Source organism: Microtus oregoni, unplaced genomic scaffold (genome assembly GCF_018167655.1).
Source record: "Microtus oregoni isolate MIOR12 unplaced genomic scaffold, Mior012 000020F_ref0000438, whole genome shotgun sequence".
Lineage (NCBI taxonomy): Eukaryota > Metazoa > Chordata > Mammalia > Rodentia > Cricetidae > Microtus > Microtus oregoni.
In genome coordinates, this window is record NW_024543079.1 from 37,405,182 (window position 1) to 37,423,242 (window position 18,061).

General features: G+C 45.0%; 1 long non-coding RNA gene across 1 annotated transcript; it reads right to left on the reverse strand.

Moving 5' to 3' along the window:
* Nucleotides 1-1,609: 1,609 nt before the first annotated feature.
* On the reverse strand, nucleotides 1,610-16,414 carry LOC121460005. Its single transcript, XR_005976027.1, has 3 exons — nucleotides 16,356-16,414; nucleotides 15,962-16,250; nucleotides 1,610-1,715 (listed from the first exon to the last, which is right to left on the reverse strand). It is a non-coding gene; the product is annotated as an uncharacterized LOC121460005 (long non-coding RNA).
* Between the last annotated feature and the right edge of the window lie 1,647 nt (nucleotides 16,415-18,061).

Genomic DNA, 18,061 nt, shown 5'->3' on the forward strand with positions numbered 1-18,061 from the left:
TGAAGTGCAAGGTATTCTCAGATAAGGACTGACCTTCTACATCTGGGGTCAACTACAGCCAAAAGAAATAGTCATGTTTTGGGGGTCTCTTAGGCAATACTAATCAATAAGTCAAAATGAGCAGCATTTTGAGTGTGGTTGAGCATTTTTATTGATGTAGAAGAAACTTAAAGAAATAGTATTGGTGTTATAAAGGGCTCACTGCTAGATTTGCTTCAGAGACATTAGGGCACACAAGTAGCAAAATACCCCAAAGGTAAGTAATATGCTAACCAGGCCTGTTAGAGATACGCGAAATCTAAGTTGTGAATGTTTATTCACCAGGATTCATTTATCTCTATGCTCCAAAAGAGAACAGTCCAGGGTCACATTATTCTTTAAGTCCCCTGTCCTTTTTTCAGGAAAAACATGATTCTGCCCAGTGGGCAAGATGACCCTGGGTAACAACTACTGGACAAGAACAACACGGGTGACCCTAATAAATCATTCTGGCAATAGCTTTGCTGTGTAAATCTATCTGCCTAAGCAGCCAGACTCTCAGTCTCCTGTCCCTGTTTGTTTGAAGTGTGACCTGAAGAGATTTAAGGATGACAGAGTGTGTAAAATGACTAAGCCTGAGGTGTGTAGAAGCTAACCAAATCTTCTGTTGGGGTCGATTCTCATCTGGGCGTTAGCACCTGTCGACCAGGCACTTAAGTGAAGAGTTTTGCTTTCATGTCTAAGTGTATGGAATGGTTTCTCACTGAGAGGGCATGTTATTTCTATAACACTGTAATCCCAGCACTTGAGAGGCTTAGGCAGCCTCCTGAGCTCCGCCTGGCCACACAGCAGCAAGATTGTTTCAAGGGAATTACAACCAACATCAACCAAACCAACAAGTGGGCCTATGTGAAGATTCCTAGGAAATGATTTTTATCCAAGGAGCACTTAGGATTTACTAAATTAATAACCCAAGGAGCCAGGACTCCAGAAAGATTCTCTTTTTAAGAGTGACGAGACGATAGGCTCGTAGAAGCTGAACATGTACACATGAAGCCAAAATTGCCATACATATAAAAACCATTTAAAAAGAACTCTGTTGGGTTGAATTATCCACAGACAACATTTGAGAGGTATTGCAACTAGAGTTTAGGGCGAACATCTGGACTCTGGAGGACCAGCAGGCTAGCCAGAGCCAGCCATCTTAGTACACTAATTACAGTGATGGACAGTGTGAAAAGCAGATAGAAGAGATTTGTTCAATGTGAATAAATCATAGAAGAAGAAGAAGAAGAAGAAGAAGAAGAAGAAGAAACGTGAATCCCAAGTCATCTTTGGGGTACTTACATGAGCTCCAGGTTTAAATGGAGAAGGAACTGGGGCAAAGGCCAAGAGGTGTGCGCAATTACATAGTCTCAGTTGAGGTCCCTCCCTGCGGTCATCTCAGCTCTGGTCTCATAGGGTGGTCCTTATTGCTTGAAGGGACAAAGAGGTTCTTGGGTGATGGTTTCTTCTGCTGCTTTGGGGTACAGCTTCAGCCTCGTGGATGAGGGTTTGCTCTCACTGACATCCGAGGTGATGACAGGCTTAGGACAATGACCTATCTTCGTACTTTCAGCCTTGTGGTCGCAAGTGAGGCATCAATGCTTTTTTAGCAAAAGCAGCTTCTCCATGTCTGTCTCAGTGCTGCGCTTGGGAATTCACACGTCTCCTTCCGCGACACCACTGGGAGGAGCCTGGAAAGTCAACAATTCTTTATGTTCTTTCAGCAAACCGACCCGTGGCTATGTAGGAGGTAATATGCTGAGTTGTGAGTCCCAGTATAACCCACTTAACAGAAATGAATATATTCTAAAAAGATACTTCAACTGTTTGATTATTAAAATAATGGATTCCAGGAATATCATGCTGGGAGAAGAAAAGCCTGGGCCAGCCAGAGCGGAAACTCTCCTCTCCAGGAGAGAGATTTACAACCTAATGAAGACAAAGGTAGTCAGGACCCACCTGGACTGGGACAGCTTAGTTCTTTCTTTCACTTCAGGACCCGCAAGATGGACTTGAGGGGGCCACTGGATCACTTTTCTGCCATGGGGCTACATTGAATAAATGCAATATAAATTACTTTTAAATAGAAAGTTGCCTGTTTTAATTGGCTTCTTAAGGATGAGCCACTGAAGCTAGATTCTTGGAGTTTGAACTGTGACCCCAAGTTTGGTAACACAAGTGAGCCACTAAACTTGGAGGCTCCCACATAAAGTGTCATAAGGGATCTGAAATAGAATGAGAACTGTTGGGAAAGGAAGGATGGAGTTATAGACTGAATTTCCCAGAAACAAAGCCTCCAGTGGAAAGACTCTTTGAGGCTGGCTGGCATATTAGAACTTCCGTGACCATGGACAGTGGGAACTTTGTATATCCAAAGTCGAATTATCTTTGGCTATTTTCAGCCTTCCTAATAACCATTCATTGCTCACCTCTGTGACCTAGCAAACATCTGTGTGATTATTAGTGACAAGGACAGGAGACAGGAGATGCTCAGGTAGAGGAAGAACCCTAAAGCAGCATTGCCAAGACTGGCTTTGGCCTTGCCAGAGGAATGCCAGGACAGGATTCTGATTCCCATCTCCTAAACAAGCACCCCCATCTGGATGCTACGGTAGATGATGTGACTGAAATTGAGAGGAGACACCTGGGTGTTGGGCCAGCTGGACTGACGGGCTCATATCCTTCCCATCCTTCCCATCCTTCTGCCCGGTTTCTACCATAAGTCATTATGAAGCCACCAGAGTGGGAGCTGAGTGGTCCTCTAGTTCCCAGGACGTCCCCTTCTATGACAGAGGGGCTCTGCTTCCTTTAAGCTCCCACCTATGAATCTATAATCAACTTCTCTCTAAAACTCACCTTCTGTGGCCCAGGCGTTTCACTCTTAATTCATGAGACAAAAAACTGAAGTGTTAGTGGCCATTACGTTTTCTATGACCTGAGGTCTCCAAGACAGGTTCACAAAGAGCAGAGAAAGGTTATGTTGCAACCACGCAAAGATGGTCCCAAATTTCTGTACTGCTAGGTAAATCTTTTCAGAATTTACAGACTTCAGCGTCCATCAACCCAAAGGCCAGGAATGTCACCATATAGCATTTGATGCCTGTAACAAAGATTTCGCCATTTGGCTGTCACCCACTGTCTTAGTTATGTTTCCCCCGCTGTAAAGAAACACCATGACCACAGCAACTCTTATTTCACTGGAGCTGGCTTACGGGTTCATAGGTTCGGTCCATTATCATGGTGGGAAGCATGGTGGTGCACAGGCAGACATGGTGCTGGAGAAGGAACTGAGAGTTCTACATCTGGATCCACAGGCAGCAGGAAGAGGCTTGGCTTGAGCTTCTGAGACACCAAAGTCCACCCCTTAGTGATGCCCTTCCTCCATACTCCAACCAGGCCTCGCCTCCTAATAGTACCACTCCCTGTGAGCCTATGGAGGCCATTTTCTTTCAAAGCACCACATCCACCAACCTATCTGATGTTTCCACCAATGTGTTCTTAAAATATCTTGATTTATGACTTTCTTTGTTCTGTTACTATAAAAATTATGAAACTGCCACCACGTTGGAATATGCTATTTTGAGTAACCTAAATCTGTATTCATAGGCTACTCCACATATAGGCTACTCTAGAATAACATATCTCTTATTCCCTTTGAGGTGAGAGTTGCATTTTTGCATTGACAAGATTATCAGGAAATGATGATTTGGGATCAAGATGCCTGAGGCCTTGGGAATGACATGGAAGTATAGCTGACTTATCGTCTGTTACAAAGGCCAAAGTTACTTATAGGATTTGAAGGTGATGCTCTGACTTCAAAAGAACTGCCTTGGTAGAGCCCCTGGTGAATGAGTGAAGGCCAGTCTTTTCGATGGCTTTGGTTTGTCCTTTCCTCCAGGTAGGAGGTAAAAGCCTGACTGACCAATTTTGGGTAAGCCAAAGACATCAAAAGTTTGTATTGGTATTTCATCCAAATGAGTGGGGTAGGAAGCAACAGAGTCCAGAGTTAAAGTTTAGACAAGCTAAAAGAGAAAGAAGGAAGAGGATGGAGCCATCCTCAGAAGTGTTAAAGAGGTGTGAAGAAAAAAACACTGTGGCCCTCCCGTTAGTCATTAGTTTATTGAAACAATGGTGCCCAAGGAAGCAGGAGTTCCCTCAGGAACCTCATGTTGGAAGAAGAAGAAAGTTGAAGTCTGATGCCAGCCGAAGGAGGAACTTGTCTCCCAGGAAGGGATTTTATACAGTTGATAACTCATCAGACAACCTTTCAGAATTGACCAGAGGAGACAATGATGGGTCAGTGATGGATGGGACCACACCTTGCCCAAGGCTGCTCAGTCAGGCATAGTTCTTGCTAGGTATATTGACTGGTACTGATGAAAAATGTCAAAAAGATTTCAAGTTAGAGAACCTTTAATTTATAGAGTGATATAAATGTTAGAGTGGTCTTCCCTAGCAATCAGGGAAAGTTGAAAAGAGAAAGCATAATAGAACTTCCCTGCATGTTGCCACTCATGAGGGAATTCAAGTTCAAACAGTTGAGTGTCAGACACAGAATACATCTTCATGAGGATGAGTTTTACTTTTGCCCATTGGGTCCTCCGGCATAAAACAATCAGTATTCGAAGAGCGCCACTCACCAGATGCAAACATGATGGAATTTTAAAATGCAGTTTTTAGTTGTTTCCATTTAATGATTTTTTTTCAGCTGCGCTCAAGCCCCGAGTGGCTTTTCTAGGCTGCTCAGGAGTTAAAAGTGGGAAGTTCTAGAAATCCAGGTTGAGATACTTTGAAAATTTATGATTTTTAAAAAATCCTTGATTGATTCCTGGACATGGTGTTTCCTACTGGCTACACACCATGGAAATGCCTCTGTGCTACCCTTCCGGATGGAAGGGCTGGACCACTGGGGTGATGTTAGCAGCGCAAAGTTATGGTTGCGAGATGAAACACTCGGAAAATGAAACAGCAAAGACAAACCGAAAACAAGCGGCAGCAAAAACAGTCCTGGGGTCGACCCAGGGGCTCTGTGAGGCATTGGTGGTCTTTGTCTTTCAGAACTGTCTCTGGAAACTTCCATTCTTCCTGAAGGAAAATGGGCTCTGCTGCCTCTCCCAGATGCTATGGGAGAGTTTTGAATTCAACTGATGGCTGCGTCTCTGATCACCAGCTCCAGGATGGCGAGACGTGGCACAGCTCCACACGCCCTGCATAGGACATCTCCTGATACTGACCACATCTGTGTGCCATTTTAATGCCTTGGGCAATCTTACCACCAGGGACTGAACTGAGCTCATTAGAAAGAACTGGAGACCTATGGTAGGAGCCCCACCCCACCCCCAGGAAGTCCAACAGGAGCCTATTAACCTGTTCTGCCTGACTATTGAACATTTTACTTGGAATGCTTCGTCATTGTCAACTGCGTTCTTAGGTGTGCCAACTAGGGTGGACATTGACCTCACATTCTCCCTCTGCCCTGGAAGGCATCAGGTCTGAGCTGTCCTAAACCAAATTGGATAGCTCAGGCTAGAGAAAAAGAGTTCACACAAAACTCTAGGATCCTACAGTGCTTTATGGGGGAGGGGTGGAAGTTGCTTTTATTGGACTGGTACTGGACCCTGCCTGGCAGGGAAGAACAATATGGCAGGTCCCCCGTCCACCCCGCATGGTGTCTTGGTGGTATTTTTATTTTCTAAAGACGCCTTCACTGAGGATCAAGGAAGTGATTGTGAAGGAAACAGCCTCAGAGGCCCAATCCTGACAATTCTTAAAACTGCTCCTTGCAAGCCTGGTAGCTGACTAAAGGTAGGGACACAGCTTTATGGAAGGATCCCACCACTGCCTGAATGATAAGAGAGACCCTTATTTTTCATTTATATTAAAACATTTGTGCTGACAGTGTGGTTTGTGCTAAGTACTGGGTTTGCTTCAGAGGGTCTGAAATTTTGAGCATGCTAAGCAGAGGTCTGTAGAGATATTTTATTATTTGTTATTAACAAATAAAGCTTGCCTAAAGATCAGTGTACAAAACTAAGCCACCAGAGGCCAGGGAGTGGTGGAACACACCTTTAATCCCAGGTCTTTGGAGACAGAGGCAGAGGGAGCTCTGAACTCAAAGCTACCTTGGCCTATACAAGATCCATCCAGAAATAGATCCACATGGTGGTGGCTCATACTTTTAAGCCATATACTTTTAAACTGAGCACTAGGGAGGTGGAGACAGGAGTGATATGGCTGGGCAGAGAGAGGAATATATAGGGGAAGAGACCAGAACACACTCGAGTGTAGAGTCTGAGATTTGGTAGAGACACAGTGCAGTCTAGACAGTCTGAGGATCACCCCTTTGGTCTGAGCATTGGTAGAGGTAAAAGGTCTCTCTATTGGCTTACTGCTCTGTTTTTCTTTCTTTTTTTAATTAGTAAACAAATCAATTAAAACATGTAACATAAAGAGGTTAACCAGGACGACTGAAAGTTCCATACGTGGAGCCATAGATGTAAGCCCAGGCACTATTTTTTCATACTGGTAAATACATGATAAACTTCCAGATGGTGGCGTGTGTCTAAGACAATGAGGCCGAGAAAGCCCAAGCATGGGGTGAGGTGGTCTTCAGTCTTGGACTGGCCCAGTGGGACTGACTTTACTCACCAGCTGGGGGCCTGGAGCATAGCCAGGAGTCCCTGTCCTTGTTAGCTTTGTGCTGCTGTGATAAACACGATGACCAGAAGCAGCTCCGGGAAGGAAGGAGAGGGTTTGTTTGGCTTACTGGTAACTGGTTCTTCATCAAGGGAAGCCAGTGCAGAAACGCTGCTCATGGGTTTGCTTAGTTATCATTTTCTTTTCTTTTTTCTTTTTTTTATTGAAATGTATATATTTTTCTCCACTCTCCTCCCTTCCTCCCCGCTCCCCTTCTGCCCTCTCCCATGATCCCCACACTCTCCATTTCCTCAGGAGATCTTGTCTTTTTCTACTTCCCATGTATATTAGATCCATGCATGTCTGTCTTAGGGTCTTCTCTGTTGTCTAGGTTCTCTGGAATTGTGAATTGTAGGTTGGTTTTTCTTTGCTTTATGTCTAAAAGTCACTTATGAGTGAGTACACATTATATTCATCTTTCTGGGTCTGGGTTACCTCATTCAGTATGATGTTTTCTAGATCTATTCATTTGCCTGCTAATTTCAAGATGTCATTATTTAGCTTTAACCCCTATACCCTGTCTTTGGGTTTTTATTATTCATGCTACAGAGGTCTCTGCATGACTGACCCCAGTAAGCATACTATGGTTCCTAAACTCAGTAAGCTTCTTAGTTGGGGTTTCTATTGCTGGTGAAAAGACACCATGACCACAGCAACTCTTATAAAGGAAAGCATTTCATGGGGGCTGGCTTACAGTTTCAGAGGTTTAGTCCATTATTATCATGTCAGGAAGTGTGGCAGTGTGCAGGCAGACACAGCGCTGGAGAAGGAGCTGAGAGTTCTATATCCAGATCGGTTGATAGCAGGAAAAGAATGACACACTGGGCTTGAGCATCTGGAACCTCAAAGCTTCCTTCAACATGGCCACACTAACTCCAACAAAGCCACACCTTCTATTAGTGCCACTCCCTATGGGCCTATGGGGGCCACTTTTATTCAAACTACCAAGTAAGCTTTTCTGGAGTGGTGCATCTGGCTCATGGTTGCCAGAGGACTTAAGCATATTGTGTATAACTCTACTTGATAAGATTACTGAAAGTGGCCCTGGTTTCTGCTGGACAATGTCCCCTGTGCCTTTCCTCTTGGATTTTGCTTTATGTTGGAGTCCTGTAATAAAGCATAGCTGTGGCTACTATGTGTTTAGTACTCTAACACATCCTGAATCAGAGAACCCTGACACATATGGAAAGAGTTTAAAAGCCCTAGGGATTTTTTTAGATTTAACATTTTCTTTGACTGATGTATCCATTTCTTCTGTTATAGTGTTTCTCAACCTGAAAGTCAAGACCCCTTTGAGGGTCAAATGATCCTTTCCCAGGGTCCCACATCAGGTATTTATATTACAATTCATAGCAGTAGCAAAATTACAGTTATGAAGCAAAAAATAATAATTTTATGGTTATGGGTCAACACAACATGAGGAACTGTATGAAAGGAAGGTTGAGACCCTCTGCTCTGTTGTATCTTCAGTGCCTGAGATCTACTCTTCAATCTCTTATACTCTGTTGGTAAAGCTTGTCCCTCTCATTTCTGTTTGAATTCCTAGATTTTCCATTTCTAGAATTTCCTCAGTTTGTGTTTTCTTTATTGCTTCTATTTCCATTTTTAGATCTTGAACAGTTTTATTTCCTTCAACTGTTTGGGTTTTTTTTTATTCATTTTGTCTAATTGTTTGTGTTTTCCTAGCTTTCTTTAAGGGATTTATCCATTTCCTATTTAAAGACCTCTATCATCTTCCTATAGGTGGTTTTATATGTATAAGGTCTTTTGCTTATACTTCAACTATACTAGAATATTCAGGACCTGCTGTTGTAGGATAGCTGGCCTCTACTGGAGAAATATTGCCCTGGCTGTTGTTATTAATTGTGTTTTAACACTGGCATCTAGGCACTTGGGTTTGGAATAATTACAGGTCTAGGTGCTGCTTTCTGGGAGGTCAGGACAGAATGGTCTGTGGGATCCACAGGAGGCATGAATGGGGGGAGGTGCAGTTGGGGCAACAGAGAGAGCAGAGAAGGTCTGCGGGCAGCCCGCTTTGTCTTCCGGCAGGTATGACCTGTGGTGGAGCATGGGGTGGCCACCTAAACTGGGGGCTGGAACACAGCGATAAGTGGGGGGAGAGAGGGCAGGAGGGAGGTGGTCTGTGGGATCTACAGGAAGCATGGAGAAGGGGAAGGGAGACCGCAGCTGGGGTTCTGTTGCAGCCCTAGGGTCAAGCCTGCGGGGTTGAGTGTGCTGGGGGGTACAGAGAGCAGCCTGGAACTTCTGAGGTTACAGAGATGAATGAACACATGTGGAAGCTTATGGCTTTGTGCTTAGACATCTCCTAGAGATTCCAGAGGCGACAGCTGAGCATCATTGCCATTAAGGAGCTGAAACACAAGGAAGAAGAATCACATATCTGGGCTGCGTTTCCTTCTGGAGAGTCCCATGAAACTGGCGTGGCCGGTGGCTTGTGAAATCAGCACCAACCGTCTTTCTCTGACAGGTGACAAAAAATGCCAAAGTCAGCAACTTCCCCTGCGTTGAGGGAGCTTTGCCTACAACCAGCGGTCTCACCCAAGTGTGAGGTTTCTTTTCCACAGCAGCTTTTATGGCCCACCTGTGAGTCATTAAACCTGGAGACAGGGACTGGGAATGGCCGGATGTGTCACGGCATCTCCTGGATGAGTGCGTGTGGTAAGGATAGGGGAGATTAAAAACCAAGCCCTGGATTGGGTTGGGGAGGGGACAACAGAACTCATGGATGGGAATGAGAACGAGCCAAGTCAAATAATTAATGTGTGGCATCATGAGCCACTATTTACAATCTATTCTCTTCTAAAGACCATAAAAACTTGGGATCAAAATGAAATGGCTAGAAAGGGAACAGATCCCAGAAGCAGAAGCAGAGGAAGGAGTCAGAGAGCCGGCTAAGCGCTCAAGGACCCTGACACGCCTCTTCCAGTGGCGTCTGCGGAGATGCTGTAGCTGACAAGCCTCTTCCAGTGGCGTCTGCGGAGATGCTGCCCGGACTCCACAATACCTTTGCCGGGAAGCTGCCTTGCCAACTGCAGAACTTGTTTAAGCTTTTAATTGTTTTTATTTCACCACCAAAGACTGGGGAACGGGTGATGTGAGCAACGCTCATCCATCGAGGGGAATGTAAAGTCCCGAGAGGACAGCTCACGAGTAGAACACGAGTAGACCCAAAATTCCAATCCCCAGGTCTCACTTCTCTGTCTTCTGTAGGCTGTGACGCAGACCCTGGTCACTCATCCCATACACATAGTCCTAGACGTGGGGCTCTCTCCCCTATACCTACAGAAGTGTTAATGAGAGCTATTCTCTTTTTAATAGGATGCTAGTCTCAGAAGGAGGCTGAGGTAGTCTTTCTCCCTAAAACTTCATCTCCTAGGTTTGCATAAATTTGACATTTCACCTCCAGCCTCCTAAACACTGGTCTGGCCCAGTCTCCTTTTGACTTTTGGCTTCTCTGGGCTTGTCCTGGGCCCATACACTATGAGAGTGGGTGGCATACTCTTGGGTTCCCCTGTTCCCTGTTTTGCTGGATCTTACTGACCCCAATGGGCCCCATCTCCATCAACTGTCCCAGAGAGGCTTATCACGCCCGCTCAGGAACATCATTAAGATTTCAGAGCTGAAAGAAAAGTTTGGGGGACATTTAGTTGGCTCCTTTACTTTTGCTAATGAAAAACAGGTCTAAGAAGGCCATGCTATTCACACCAAGTTACAGAGTGAGACCAGAATTCTAATTCAGCACCTCCATTCTAAATATGGCCTTTTTGTATAAGTGTGCCATTCCCATCCCTCACCCCCCCCCATTTAATTCAGCTGGCTTTAAAGGAAGAGTGGCTTATGGACTGCCTACCAACTATATTTTAGGATGAGAAGAAAAGAAAGGACACACAGGAAGAGAAACAAATCACAAATTAATCCAAAAGACGCTCAGAGGCAACAAGGTGGGATGTTACCCTAAGAAGTTTCTAATGCGTCTGTAATCTCAGCACGGAGGAGGCAGGGCGGGAGGGTCATCATTGTGCATTTGCTCTTTCTCAACCAACCTGGACTAAAGAGCGAGGCTGCCCCTAGGACTATACAGCATGGGTGAATAGCACAGGGCAGGTAGGAGTGCTTCAGAAGGATCACAGATGCCGCCTCCAAGCAGAAGTCTGAATGCCGGAAGGCTGCAAAGAGACAGGGTCACCTCAACAGGCTGTCACCCACACCCATTCCAGTTCCCCTTTGGCTGACCTTTACCGGCTAGGAAATTTTAAATTTCCCCAGACTTCCTCTAAGCTGGGGGTGGTTAGGTGACTCTTCTGACCAGTGAGACCTGTGTAGGCTGATTCTAGGGATCTTTATACGGCTTCCACCTCTTCTTTCCCCGGGAGGCGTGTGAGGCCTAGAGATACACCACTGCCACTAAAAGGGACAAAGTGAGTACTTGGAAGGAGCCCAGATCCTGGATATAATCTAGCTTCGCATTGTTGAGCCCTGAAATTCTTGCTGAACAAGATAAATTAATCCCTATTTTGTTCAATCAGGGTAGCCGTTTTTTTTTTTTTTTTTTTTTTTTTTTTTTTTTAATGCAGCTAAACCCAACCCTAATTGGTTCACAGACCTTGAAAAAGCCATAGGATTTCAACAAGTACAGGGAGGAAAAAAAATGGTATGAGCAAAGAAAAACTTCAGATGAGGACAATGCCCGTGTGCTCTTGGCAGAGCCAGGGGAACACAGAGGTTGATGGGAAGCAAGGCTGAGAAAGGCAGGCAGGGGTTGGTGACAAAAGGTGGGGAGTAACCTGATGAGGGCAAGTGAGATGGCCCTAAAGATGGCCTGATGTCCGTAGATAGAACCCCACAACCCACATGGGGGAAGAAGAGAAGCGGCTCTCCAAAGCAGGTGGCCCTCAACCAAGCCCATTTTGGCTGCTGTGTGGTATTGCAATCTCCGAAGAAGCCTTAAGTTTTGAAAAAGAGTTTACAAAGTGGCCAGGGAAATCCTCAGATTCAAATCTATCTCCTAACACCAGGCTTTGCAGGTGTTTGCAGAATAAAGAAATGGGAGTGTCTGAGACGTGGCGAAACGTTGTTGGGAGTAAGGAAAACATCCGTGGTCTGCGCATGCGTAATTAACCTGCACCGCAATTTGTAAGGTACACGCTCAGGGCAGCAATGGCTGGAGTTTGATCTGAGTGTTTCTGACCTTCCGACGCCAATGATTACCCAGCTGGCGCCCGTAAAGACCCAAGAGATCAGTGGCTGTGACCTACCTGAGCTAAACAAGGCTATCTCCACATGCCCCCAAAGAACTTCCAACAGCTCACTTAGTAGTGAGCAAGCGTCAAAGGCATCATCTACTGCACGGCTAGGGAGAATGTAGAGCTTGTCTAAGGAAACAGCTCTTTGTTTGGCTGGCGTTCTTGAGACAGGGTCTTATGATGTAGCCTCAAAGTTTTGAATCTCCTGCCTTGTCTCCTGAGAACTCAGATCGCAAGCTTGCGCCACCCTGTCTAACTGCTTTAAGCAACTTCTTCAATCAGTGATTAAAACATAGGAAGCAGGGGACTTAGCCAAGTTTTCAAATTTCAAAAGAAAGAATGTGCCTTTTGGTTTTTAAACTTTAATTAGGGAGGAAGAATGGTCCTAGCCTTGTACAAGAGGGAAAAAAATATTAATTTCGTTATGGGGACTTGGCTTCACCAAGGAGGAATTAGTGGGAGAAGTGAGCTGGCTGCTCCTGGAAGCTGAGGGTAGTTCCTACACTCTTAACCCCAGGGGCAAGGCCAGTGAGCCCTAGGTGAGTGAGCCCTAGGCCGCACCTCAAGTCTCACAACAGCCAGCAGCAGGTGGAGCAGCTGCTGTGAGCCTGGAGCCAGAGTGGGTGGCTTCGCTCATTCTGATCTGTGGGTACACACATTACATCTCTGCTCGCATGGGCCACAGCAACCACAATACCGCAAGCTCGCTTGCATCCCGAAGGCCCGGCTTGCAGGGTGCCAATTTCCTCCCACTACCAATTACTAGGCTGGCAAACCACAGCCACCGAGCCCAGCCCTCTGGCTTCTACAGAGAGTGCTCCTTTAACTGCAGCCCTGAACAGGCCACACACATCATCCCCAAGAACGGCCAAAGATGGACGGGATAAGACAGATGTGTATAGAAATAATGCGTATGTGGTCTGAGGTTATGGAGAGGGGTGCAGAGAATGAAGAATAACTCAGGCCCTGTTCCACAGCCACAAGGAAGACATCTTTGCATAGTTCCATCTGTTCATCCTTCTCTTTCTACTCACCAATGCCACCTCCTTAGGTCCAACCAACCTCAGATCAATAACATATGAGCAAAAAAATTATCATCTGTATTGGACACATGCATATTTTCTTTCTTGTCATGCTCCCCAGAAATACAGCAAAGAACTAGCTATGTAGGACATACATTATACTGGACAATAAATTTCATCAAGACTTGATGTGATACATACAGAAGAACATGCATAGATTATTATAAGTGTATTTATTATTTATATATTGTATGTGTACTTGTGTCTGCCATACATATGCAAGCATAAGAAGTATACAGGAGAATATGCATAGATTATTTTACATGTATTTATTATCTATTTATTGTGTATGTACTTGTATGCACACACATGTGCAAGTATATGAACTACACAGTGGAATATGCATAGATTATTTTACATGTATTTATTATTGATCGTATATGTACTTGTGTGTGTATACACACGCAGGTCAGGGAACGACTTGTCAGGGTTGTGTCTGTCCTTCCATAATGTGGATTCTGGGGATCAAACTCTGGTTATCAGGCTTGGCAGCAAGTGCCTTTATCTACTGAGCCATCTTTCTGGCCTTACACACGTGATTTTTATATAGGCACATAAGCATTGCAGACTTGGGCATCTGCAAATCCTAAGCTATTTGCCATGGACAAGCAGAGGCAGGTTTATGTGCTTCTCTGATTTAGACATTGGAAACTCGGATGAAGGGTAAGAGTGTAACAAAAAAAGAAAAATTCTGGTGTCACCTTGCTGTGTGAGAAAACAAACAAACAAACACAAACAAAACCATGCCTCAGCTTCAGCTCCACACCCCGTAAGTACTCACTTGGCCACTGAAAAGTTTAGACCAAAGAGACAAAAGCCTCAGCCTCTTCAGAAGTGTTCTGCTTTCCTGGACAGTGGCATGGACCTGCAATCTCAGCACTTGGTAAGTAGAAGTATGAGGGTAGTGAGTTCAAAGCTAGCTTAGGCTGCTTGGTGAGACCCTACCCCCAAAGGGGGAAGGCCATTGTTAGGTACTTAAGGGGTACAATGCCCTGTTTTTATACATTCTTACATTGTAGAATAATTCAAAATATTAACAAATTCATCATATCATGTAATTGCCATTCCTTGTAACAAGAACATTGGAAATCTACTTTCAGCAATTTTGAAATATATGGCACCTTGCTAACAAAAGTCATCCTTCTGTACCACAGGTTATTATAGCTTATTTATCCAGTCCGACTGAAACTTGGAGCCCTGAAAGAACATTCTGGTGTGACCTGTCCTGGGAGCCCACTTGGTGCTTCCAGGACAAGAATCCTAGCTAGGAGTATCTTCTCTGAACAGCTCATATACCAGGCGATCAAGGTGTGACCCTCTCCTGGGAGCCCACTTGGTGCTTCCAGGATAAGAATCCTGTTGTCTCCAAGAAGAACCTCAGGGCATTTTTACAGGATAGATGAGTGAGCTTCTTTGACTGTTTTACGCTAAGGGTGTTAGAAAAGAAGTGGCGATGTTCTCAGAGCCGTACCACAGCAAAAATGAGCACCATGCTTAGCAACCAACGGCACATCGCCAAAGCAAATCGATGTGCCAAGCTCCAGGCAAGTCCCCTAGAGGAGAGAAAGGCTAAGTTAGTGCATTTCAAAGTATCAGCTCGGGGCAGAGAGATGGCTCAGAGGTTAAGAGCGCTGACTGCTCTTCCAGAGGTCCTGAGTTCAAGTCCCAGCAACCACATGGTGGCTCACAGATATCTATAATGAGATGTGGTGCCCTCTTCTGGCCTGCAGACATACATTCAGGGAGAACACTGTATACATAATAAATAAATAATTCTTTTTTTTTAAATCAGCTATTTTTTATAGACGTGGTTCTGTTAGATATTAGTAACATTCTATGAGAAAATGGGCATCTGATCAACACAAAACAAAACAAACACCTTAAGAAATGCTAAGTTTACAACCCATTGACCCAGAGAGGTTAGGCAGAGAGGAAGGGACTGGGGGATGGATGGATCTCCCTAGGATGGGGGGATTAGGATTGACTTTATAGATGGATTGGCGGCAGGAAGGCTGGGAATGGAAGGATTAAGTGGGGAAGGAAGGAGAAGGGAGATGGAATTGAAGGAGAGAATATAGGGAAAGACAGCTAGAATTAAAGGGCATTTGAGTGGTGGTATAGAAACTTCCCAAAATATATGAAGGTTATCCTGATGAAGTCTCAAATATAAGGGAGATGGAGTCCCAACCAGCCATCTTTTGTCACCAAATAAAGCTGCCAATATAGGACTGGATTACATCCAATTGAGTTGTTGGCCAAAGGGGTCCCATGGAAATCACCAAATAATCCACAGTAATATATTGTATGGGAAAAAATCTATTTTTAATAAAGGGGGGAAAGAAATGCTAAGATTTCTCTATATCTCCCTCTTTACCATGTAGACATTTAGCCTAGGCAAAACATTGAGAACACTCTAATGAAGACATATGCTTAGCTTTGTGTGACCTGGAATTTCTCAAAGTACTTATCATGGAACTGTTTTTAGAAAACACATATAAGCATAAGTAGAGTTTATGAAACACTGATTTCAACCAAATAGTTTTTACAGTGGAGTTTTAACTTATAAACCTATGAAGGGCCACCTAGGACCAAACAGCAGGTAAGGGAGGGTAGATGGAAGGTTGAGGCCAAGAGTCAAAAGCTATCATGATTCTGGAGCCTTCTGACCAAAAGTCCTGTGGACTTGAACACTCTCACTTTTATTCCAGCACCCTCAGGCCAGAAAGAAAAACTTGCATGCTTACAAGGTGAATCTGGCTCCAATAGCCTTTATGCACGTCTTCTGAAGTGTACTGCCGCCTGACAAATACACGACAATTTTACACCGTTACAGAATTGTATCGACACAATACGAGAAATTTCAGGCACTTAAATGTTCAAATGAAAAATCCTTACATGGGAGCTCAGAAAAATATGCTGTTGTTCCTCAGATAGATTCTGGTACCCTGGCAGCTTGTTTGCAAACTCCAATTTTCATCTGGAGACAGAAGAGCCAAAACCAAAAGTCATAAGATGTCACAGCCAGGGCACATCAAGGTTCTCAGCATGTGATTCGTGGAGTAGCAAGATCATAGACATCATTATCTACCAAGGGAGAACTGCCTGAGAACAGCACATCTCTGCAACAGAATACCAGGACCCCAGACTGGAATGGAACTTAGTAGAGACCTTTCAAAGTGATGCCCTGTATGGAGAAAACAAAGCAGAAAAGGATAGGGGTAAGGAGAGAAGAAGACACCCAAGAAAGCACAAATAAAAGACAAAAGAGAATTTGCAGAAAAATACCTACTCATAGCCACAGTCTCGGAGCCAGGATAACAAAAGCTGAGGGAAGAACCAGCAGTGGGCTGAGGAAGAAGAAAAGAGAGAGTTAGGCGGTAAGACCCCAGGACCGGGCAGCCAGCTGTTATGGAGGGGCTAGTAGAAGTTACGAATAACTTCGGCAGCAGATGAGACACCAGAGTGGTTAAGTAGCACAGAGCATGCAGGAGACAGAACCCAAAGATGAGGATGGCGGTGAGCTCAGGTTTAGACACGCTAGGTTTGAGGGATCTTCAGCTCTTAGCAGAGATGACCTACAGAAGTGTGAGCACAGAATTTATGATACGTAGTCCGTTACCATCCACTGCAAACTACTAGATCCTCTCTGTGCTGGACGGAGTTGAGGCAGGAGAGAAAGGCTGGGAGAACCGTGGTGACATGGGAAGGACATCTGGAAAAAGAAATGAGGCCTTTCATCTCGGGGTGTGGTGGGAAAGACCAGGGATGCAAGAGCCCCCAACTCTGCTTCATACTTGCTTGGCCCGAAATTCTTTCTTCAGCAAAGCCATGGATCCTGGTTTTGTGTCAATGGCGGTCCCTACGAGGAAAGGGAACTCTCTGGATGGGTGCAGGGGACAGGATAGACCTGGGCCTCCACCCCTATCTATTCCTATTAGTAGTTAATACAGCAGGCCTGAGATTGCTGTCCTTAGAATGATTTAGCCGTGAAAGAATGGCCCTGGCTGCCACCTGGAAACTTGCCTGTATGGAGACGCACAGGTGAACAGTGCTGTACACCTGTATGAATGTGGCTTATGCTAAGTATCAGCTTTCCTTCTAAAATGTGAGAAATCTGAAGGCTGCCAAGGAGAAAGCATCTCCGTAACTAGCCCGATAATGTATACTGCGTACCAAGACTCCAATGAGTGTCACTGGGAGGAACCATCTGTCACAAGCTGTCATGATTTATTGTTTAAGAAATGAGCCACGTCTTTATGGGATTCGACTGAAAGAGAATCCTCGGAGGCCACTTCCTGGCTTTCTTTAGACTTTGCTTCCCCTCACTGTTTGGGTTCCCCTTTATTGATGTCTCATTGGGTCCTTTAACTGGAATAAACCTTTGCCTCCAGCTAAACTGTTACTATATTCCGTGTTCCAGGTCGTTCTAGTGAATTACAAACCCAAAGAATGAACTTGGGGACATCCCTTCTCTCAGATGGAGGTGAGGTGAGAGAGACTCGGACACTGATCCTGCACGGCTTCCCTGCTCTTTGCTGGTCATCCAAATCTTCCCACTATGGCCCCAAATGAAGATATAACTTGGAATGTTTGAGAAAAGCCCGGAGCATCTTATGCGAAGGGGGTTGTGTAAGAGAGGTGTGATCCCACAGCTCCGATGGCCTGTGACTGAGCCCTGGGAGCTCTGCTGCATGCCTCGACCTGAGCGGCTCAGCTCTGGGGCTTGAACAAGATACTGGATGATGACTCTGTGGCCTGTAAGTGCCTATTAATTCTGACAGTCTGCGACTCTGTGGCTGCTCCGGGTTGGACTAGCTTGGGATTCTCCTGAGAGCCATCCCAGAGGAGGACACAAAGGTGGATGGTCACAAAGCCAATAAAAGGAGGCACAAAGAGAACCTTCCACCCTGGCTGGCATCCAGCGCAGCCCCATTACCATGTGACGAGTGGAGAATGACGTGACGTGCTGGGGACTTTTGATCCTTATTATCCCCG